The sequence below is a fragment of the Sinocyclocheilus rhinocerous genome, unplaced genomic scaffold, assembly GCF_001515625.1.
Source record: "Sinocyclocheilus rhinocerous isolate Xijiao unplaced genomic scaffold, SAMN03320098_v1.1 scaffold1870, whole genome shotgun sequence".
NCBI lineage: Eukaryota > Metazoa > Chordata > Actinopteri > Cypriniformes > Cyprinidae > Sinocyclocheilus > Sinocyclocheilus rhinocerous.
In genome coordinates, this window is record NW_015664009.1 from 254506 (window position 1) to 261532 (window position 7027).

At 37.7% G+C, this 7027-nt stretch overlaps 1 protein-coding gene across 2 annotated transcripts in view; it reads left to right on the forward strand.

Moving 5' to 3' along the window:
* Nucleotides 1-1794: 1794 nt before the first annotated feature.
* The window catches only part of tpst1 (tyrosylprotein sulfotransferase 1), a 54309-nt gene continuing 49076 nt past the window's right edge, over nt 1795-7027 (forward strand). The window contains exon 1 of one of the 2 annotated variants that reach the window (XM_016539502.1): nt 1795-2097. The gene's annotated coding sequence lies outside the window, so the exon portion shown is untranslated. The remainder of the gene's footprint in view (nt 2098-7027) is intronic. The other variant, XM_016539503.1, reaches the window with a different exon arrangement.

Sequence of the window (7027 nt, forward strand, 5' to 3'; positions counted from 1 at the left end):
GCATTCCACTCTCCTGGGACATATTGTTAAAGATGCCATGTCCGACCCACCTGCTTGTTAGTCATTACATAGTCGGTCATATTTTTGTCATCTTTCACAGATTATATTTGAATAGCCGGAGCTACAGACCAGGAAAAACGGCCCTCCAGAGGGAATGTGACTTTTGTTTAATTGTCATCTCACTAAAATGTATGGTGAGAATAATTTTTCACAACCCCCTGAACTATGAAGAACTTCCTATTTAAATAAACATATGGAAAAATCATAATTAACTCATAATCGGGGAAGTCGTGGCCTAATGGTTAGAGAGTCGGACTCGTAACCCAAAGGTTGCGGGTTTGAGTCTCGTACCGGCAGGGATTGTAGGTGGGGGGAGTGAATGTACAGCACTCTCTCCCACCTTCAGTACCACGACTGAGGTGCCCTTGAGCAAGGCACCGAACCCCCAACTGCTCCCCGGGCGCCGCAGCAAAAAAAAATGGCTGCCCACTGCTCCGGGTGTGTGTTCACGGTGTGTGTGTGTTCACTGCTGTGTGTGTGCACTTTGGATGGGTTAAATGCAGAGCACTAATTCCAAGTATGGGTCACCATACTTGGCCACATGTCACGTCACTCATAATTAAATCTCCATTTAAAGAGCCCCTGTTCAAAGAGATCTGACCACAATGATGTTTTCGTTTTAAGGGAAAAGTGAAAAAGACTGAAGTGCCGTCCATACTATTATAATATAATATAATATAACTCTGTTGTAGCTATTTATTTTTCTACATGCTCTCAAAAATTCTGTATTCAAGACTAGTTGCACAAAGGTGTGTTGAATAAATCTGTTATTTGAAGAATGTCAGATCAACTCCACATCTCCAGTGAGTTTGACCACAGCATTAGCAAGAAGCAAGAAACATGAAACATGGGCTGAGAAACGATGGTGATGGGAGCTTTTAGGGCCTCAAAATATCTTGGCTCTGGAGCAGCTGAGTGCTCTGTTTTCATGTTATGGTCTATTAGTGCAGTAATGGCTGTCAAATTCAGCTTATTCTGCATGAGGATTATTTTGCCAGTAATGGTGCATGCGTTCCAACTCGGGATGTCTGAAAGAAAAATTGGAACAAAATGTCACTTGAAGCCGGACTTCCTTGGAACTAGCTCAGAAATAGTAAATCACAGTTGATATCATGCGCTCAGGGAGAGCATAGTTAATAATAAACTTTAATTAATCAGATAAAATGCATCCATGAGTCAAGGTTCTAACATTCAGTTCAAACAAGTATTCGAAAAATGTGAAAATACTGAACATTTCATAAATTTGATTCTAAAATAAAACGTTTTTTTTTTTAAATTATGCCCTTATTAATATAACTACAAATGTTTTCAGTTGTTTCATATTTTACTTTGTTCATATCAGCGATATTTGTTCCAGAAAAAAAAAGTAAAATGAAGTAGTCAGCCGCAGTCACAGTTTCTCAGCACAATTTCTCAGCCAACAGTAGGATGCGCGTTCCCTTTAAGAACCCTGTAAGACCACGGTGCTCTCTTGCAAAACACAACCAAAGAGGGCGGGGTTAAAGCCAACTGCGCGTTTTAACCAATAGCATACGTCGAAACAAACACGTCAAATAGCCTCTGGACCAATCGGAGTGTTGCTATTAAAATTTTTCTTCAGACAGTGAATGAGTAATCGTGTTGCCTGAGTGAGATAAAAGCTTCACACGACAGACCTTTGTTTATGATTCGGTCAGAGGAGATTTCTGATCAGTTACTTATATTTTTAAATATATATATTTAAAATAATGGTCTAATGCGATTGCGAAACTTTACAATCCACCAAAATCAGGTCTTACTTGTTTGAGACAGTGCACTAAGAAAAACCTATATATAAAGTTGAGGCGAAATAACTGGCATCTGGCAACCTAGTGAAGGTGACGCGCTTCGATGTGATACAGTTGTGGTGAGCGCAGCGTCGAGACGTTCAGAGTGTCGCATTTTAAAGCGGTGAATGGAACGGCTTAAGCGAATGGCACGACTGTGCGTTGGTTCTCGACTACAAAGAGTTCTTGTGTAACCCACTCATCGTCTGTCGTGACGGATCTACCAAACCAGGTGCGTTTCTTTACACATAATCCAAAAGTGTTGCAGCGTTACAATGTATTTGCATTACCGTCCGTTATAACCGCATCTCAATCTACTTTCCTTCGGCGAGAACCAAAACAACCCTTTTCCTTGTTTTAGTCCACCTTAAGTTTTTGAGTCTTTAAAAAACCGGTCTTACGCCTCGTATGTTTTGCCTGGGGAAAAATGATGCGGACTTTGCACGTGCCAACGTTTGAATTGAACAGTATAGAACGACAGATTGAACAGTATAGAACGACAGATTGAACAGTATAGAACGACAGCCGAGCTGTCAGTGTGACATCAATCTGCTTTGTCTGTCAAACCCTGATGTGTGCATGTCAAATAAGATAAAGATAGAAATATAGAGTTAGAGACGACCCTTATAATCGTTGTATTTTAAGCACTACTATTCGTCCTGATTATATAAACAGGAATAAGTTGTTATTAATTGTGTCAAAATTAGAATTATTCCTCGCAGAAATAAATTTGATGATTGACAAGTGATTCTTTTTAGGTTTTTGTGAACAGAGCCGGTCTGTAGCCCCATGGCCTGGCAGTCACTTCAGCCAAATTCATAATTTATGGTCAGACAGCCCCTTGAGATTCAAAAGATTATTTTGGACAATAGAAATACCTTTCACTGAAATGAGGTTGTGCTTTGGCCAAGCATTAGTCCAATGAGAATGACCGCTGACTGATTTTCTTGTCTGATTTGAGAGAGAGACAGATGTACAGACTGTTAAATGTGATGTATGGCACAGAAATGTGTGTGTGAATACATATTCTTGATGGTTCCTTGGGGTTTTGGCTGACCCCTGAAGTTTACTAGTCTCCTAGACTTTTGAAAAGTTAACATTTCTGGTAAAATTCATGAAAATACATTTATTTTATTTTAAGATTTATTTTATTTTAATTTATTTATTTTTTCATATATTTTTATTTTATTAATTTTTTATATTTATGTATTTATTTATTTCATTGGTATATTTATCTTTATTTTGAATTTATTAAGTTATTAAGAATGACAAATTTCAGAGCATTAGATTACTGTCATACTACTGTGTCTGCTTAAACTGAAAATCTATTTGATGGACAGTCCTTTTTGTTAACACTTCTGCTGTAACACTAACTTCTCTTGTGGTTGCGTCTCACAAGCGCAACACTTGCATATCGATCTGTCCTTGCATTTTGCGCAATCATGATTGTGTACAGAGACCTGAAATATGGACTTTCAACAAAGACCTTCCTATGGTGTTGTGTCTCTTCTTTAGAGGCTAAAACAAGCATTCACTGCCTCCGATGTCATGTTTTTAATCCTGATTCATTTGTGTGGGTCTTTGCATGATCACTCAGGATTCTTCCAATAGTGAAGATAGTTCTGACCCAGCCACTAGAAGGCAGTGGGGATTGAGATGTTTTTAACTCCGAGATTGTCAGCCAATTCTGATGCTCAAGCACTATCATTTGTACCGAATGTGAACTACGGAGAAATTACTCTGGAAGTTTTATACTTGTGAGCTGATTGCCACTTCAAATCAGTTTTAGCACTGCAACACGCTTTGGGCATCTTAGATGAAACACTCTAGTCGGTGCATCTGAATATTAGATTAGGCCCTTTGGTTCTCAAGTCTACATTGTCATAGATCATTTTAAATGTGCTGCAAAATGTGTTCAGTATCGCACGATTCATTCAAGTTCATTCAAGAACCTAAAAGCCTCTCTCAAAATGTAGAAAATCGCTGTCAAAATGTGGATGTACTAATATGAAGTAATGCGATCTTAAAAGGCTTTCTACAGCAAGCCTTGGGGTTGGAGGTCGCAAGCAATAAGACCGTCACAGATTAGCGAGTGCCTTAATGCCACTCTTTATCCCAGTGTCTGTTTCAGCCTCGAGTGAAGATTCAGGTTTAGCCAATGGCCATCAGATGATTACTGTTTAAGCAAAACATTTTTGACATTGCTATATTTTAGGGATGCACCATTAAAATTCTGATATAATTTGATGTTACAGATGATATTAAAATTCTATATTGTTTTGTGCAAGCAAAAATAATAGCAAATAAATTGCATTTAAAATTAAATTTAAATACTAGGCATCACAACAATATGAACTTATTGTAAGACATATTTAAATAAATTTTTTCAGTGTTATTAAGTTATTAGGGTTTTTAAAGATTAGCTTTAAAGTGATAGTTCACTCAAAAATGAAAGTACTGATTATTGACTCATTTACTCACCCTCAAGTTGTTCCAAATCTGTATGAGTTTCTTTCAAAGATATTTTGAAGAATATGGATAGCCAAACAGTTGCTGGTTCCCATTGACTTCCATAATATGGATAAAATACTATGGAAGTCAATGGGGACCAGAAACTATAATTTTTAGGTGAACTATCCCTTTAAGTGAGGGAAAAGTAATCAAAATTATAATACCAGCCGATACATTAAAAACCCTAATATGGTACAGATACACTGTGCAAACCTAACTCTATTTATTAAGGTTACCTAAAAGCTTTTCTCAGTGCAACTGTAATGGTTGCATTAAGCTTTGACAGGTGAGATGGGTAGATAGTGGGTGCATGTGCGTGATTGTTAAGGAACGTTTGACACGTGACCTGAGCACTCCTTTTGTGTCTTTTGTACTCGTTCAGAAATGCCGTCAACACACGGCTGTCAAATTCAGGAATGATTGCATAGTTCTGCTCACGAAGCGCTTTCTACATCAAATGTTCCCATTCTCTCCTCGCCCTTTGAATAGAAGCCCTCATCTAAAATGAAAAGTATCCTGCTCATTTTGTCTGTTGCTCATTCACCGGTGCTGGATTTCATTTTCTGAGGTATCTTTTCTGAAGGGTTTTGTTCAAGTGATCCAGATTGAACCTCCTTAGGAAGGAGCAGTGTTGTATGAAAGAAAAGATGACTGAGTTTGATCTTTTCCCATGTCTGAATTGTTAGACTTTCTTTTTTTGTGTTACCACAGTCTTTAGTCTAAGAAACTTAAAATCATGGTGATTTTAAGTGGGGAAAAAATAGGGATGCACTGATATTAAAATTGTGGGCAATACCGATAAGCTTGTAATTATGCTCATGTTATGGATGAAAATTATAAACATTAAAATGATAAACAAAATAAAAATAAAATACTGAAAGCTTACAATTGAATAAAAATTAATAAATTAAATTAATTACATTTAAATTAATCTCTAATATGGCTGGTAAGTGATATACACTAAGGTTCAAAAGTTTGTGGTCAGGTTTTCATAAGTTTCTTATGTTCACCAAGGCTACATTTATTTGATCAAACATACAGTAAAACAGTTGTGAAACATTATTACAATTTATGTATATATATGTTTTATTTATTCCTGTGATGGCAAAGCTGAAATTTCAGCATTGTCTTCAGTGTCACACGATCCTTTAGAAATTATTCTAATATTCTGATTTGTTTTTATCAATGTTGAAAACAATTGTGCTGTTTAATATTTTTTGTGGAAGCCATGATACATTTTTTTCTGTTTTTGGAAGAACTCAGATGAGCAGGTATGTCAATAAGAAGAAACCAAGACAAGAGGCAACCAAAAGCAATGATGCCTTCTTCATTCCAGAAAATGCAACCCTCCTTCATTTTTTGTTAAAGAAGAACGAGAAACCCTTGATGTCTTGTTAAAGAAACGCTTCTCAGGCTCTTCTTATTAAGTGATTCTGTGGTCTGGTTTCAGCACAGGCCTGTGGAGGATTCCCAAACAGATCAATGTCAAATCCAGTGGAGGATATCCGTAACAGAAGTGTGGAAGCTCTATTAATTTAATACTAACACCTTCTTGATTTCTCTTTCATGAATGTGAAACGCGAGACCAAACATCGCTTAACCACAATAGTAAATCAACTAAGAGGCTGGTCCTCGCTGGATTGGAGTGATTTACATCCAGATGATGCTGGCTTTTAAATGTCTGTTAATGACTGAGTAAACATCCATGCCTTCCATTTGTTCAGTCTTTTCTTTCTGATCAGTAATGTAGCCTTCTCATTAGCTTTACTAGTCTGAACATCCCACTCAGCTTGTGTGTCCGCCACAACTGAGATTTGTTTCTCCTCTGTGGAATAAACTGGAGTGGGTTTCTAGCATATGAACGTTTTAGAAGTGAGCTTGAACTTAAAGCAGACAGGGAAGAGGATGAAACCGTGACCCATCGTGTGACACATTTCAGGGAAGATGTTCCTGAACAACAGCGCTTCCTCCTGTGGAGAGCCTCATACATTACACTGAGGATTCTGGGTGTGGAATTCCTGTTTACCATCTGTCGGCACTAACAGCCTGTGGCCAAGAAATCCATCACGAGCAAGGCTCCTCTCCATCAAAGTAACTCTGCACAGACCTTGAAAGAGATCTTTAAGTTCCTCGCACTTATCAGAGGTGGCTGATGTTCATAGGATGTCATGGTTCAACTCTGACGTTTATCTGAGTGTATGATTAACACTGTAATATAGACGTCACCAATAACATCAACATGGAATTCGGTGTTTGCTTGTCACAGCAGTTTATTTATGTGAGGGATACAGAAGGAAAGACAGTCAGCAGTTTATAGATGATGAATGACATTAAAGGGGTCATATGATGCGATTTCTAGTTTTCCTTTCTCTTTGGAGTGTTACAAGCTGTTAGAGAATAGATAAGATCCCTAAAGTTGCAAAGACTAAAGTCTCAAACCCAAAGAGATATTCTTTATAAAAGTTAAGACTGGTCCACGCCTACCTAAAACGCCTCGTTTAAACACGCCTCCACATGTCTACGTCACAATGTGGGAAGATTTGCATAACGTCGCCCAAATGTTCATGCAAAGAAAGAAGGCGTAACTTCTAGGCGTTTCAGAAAGGCGGGGCAAAGAGGAGAAACAATAATGTACAGTATGTGGAAAATAA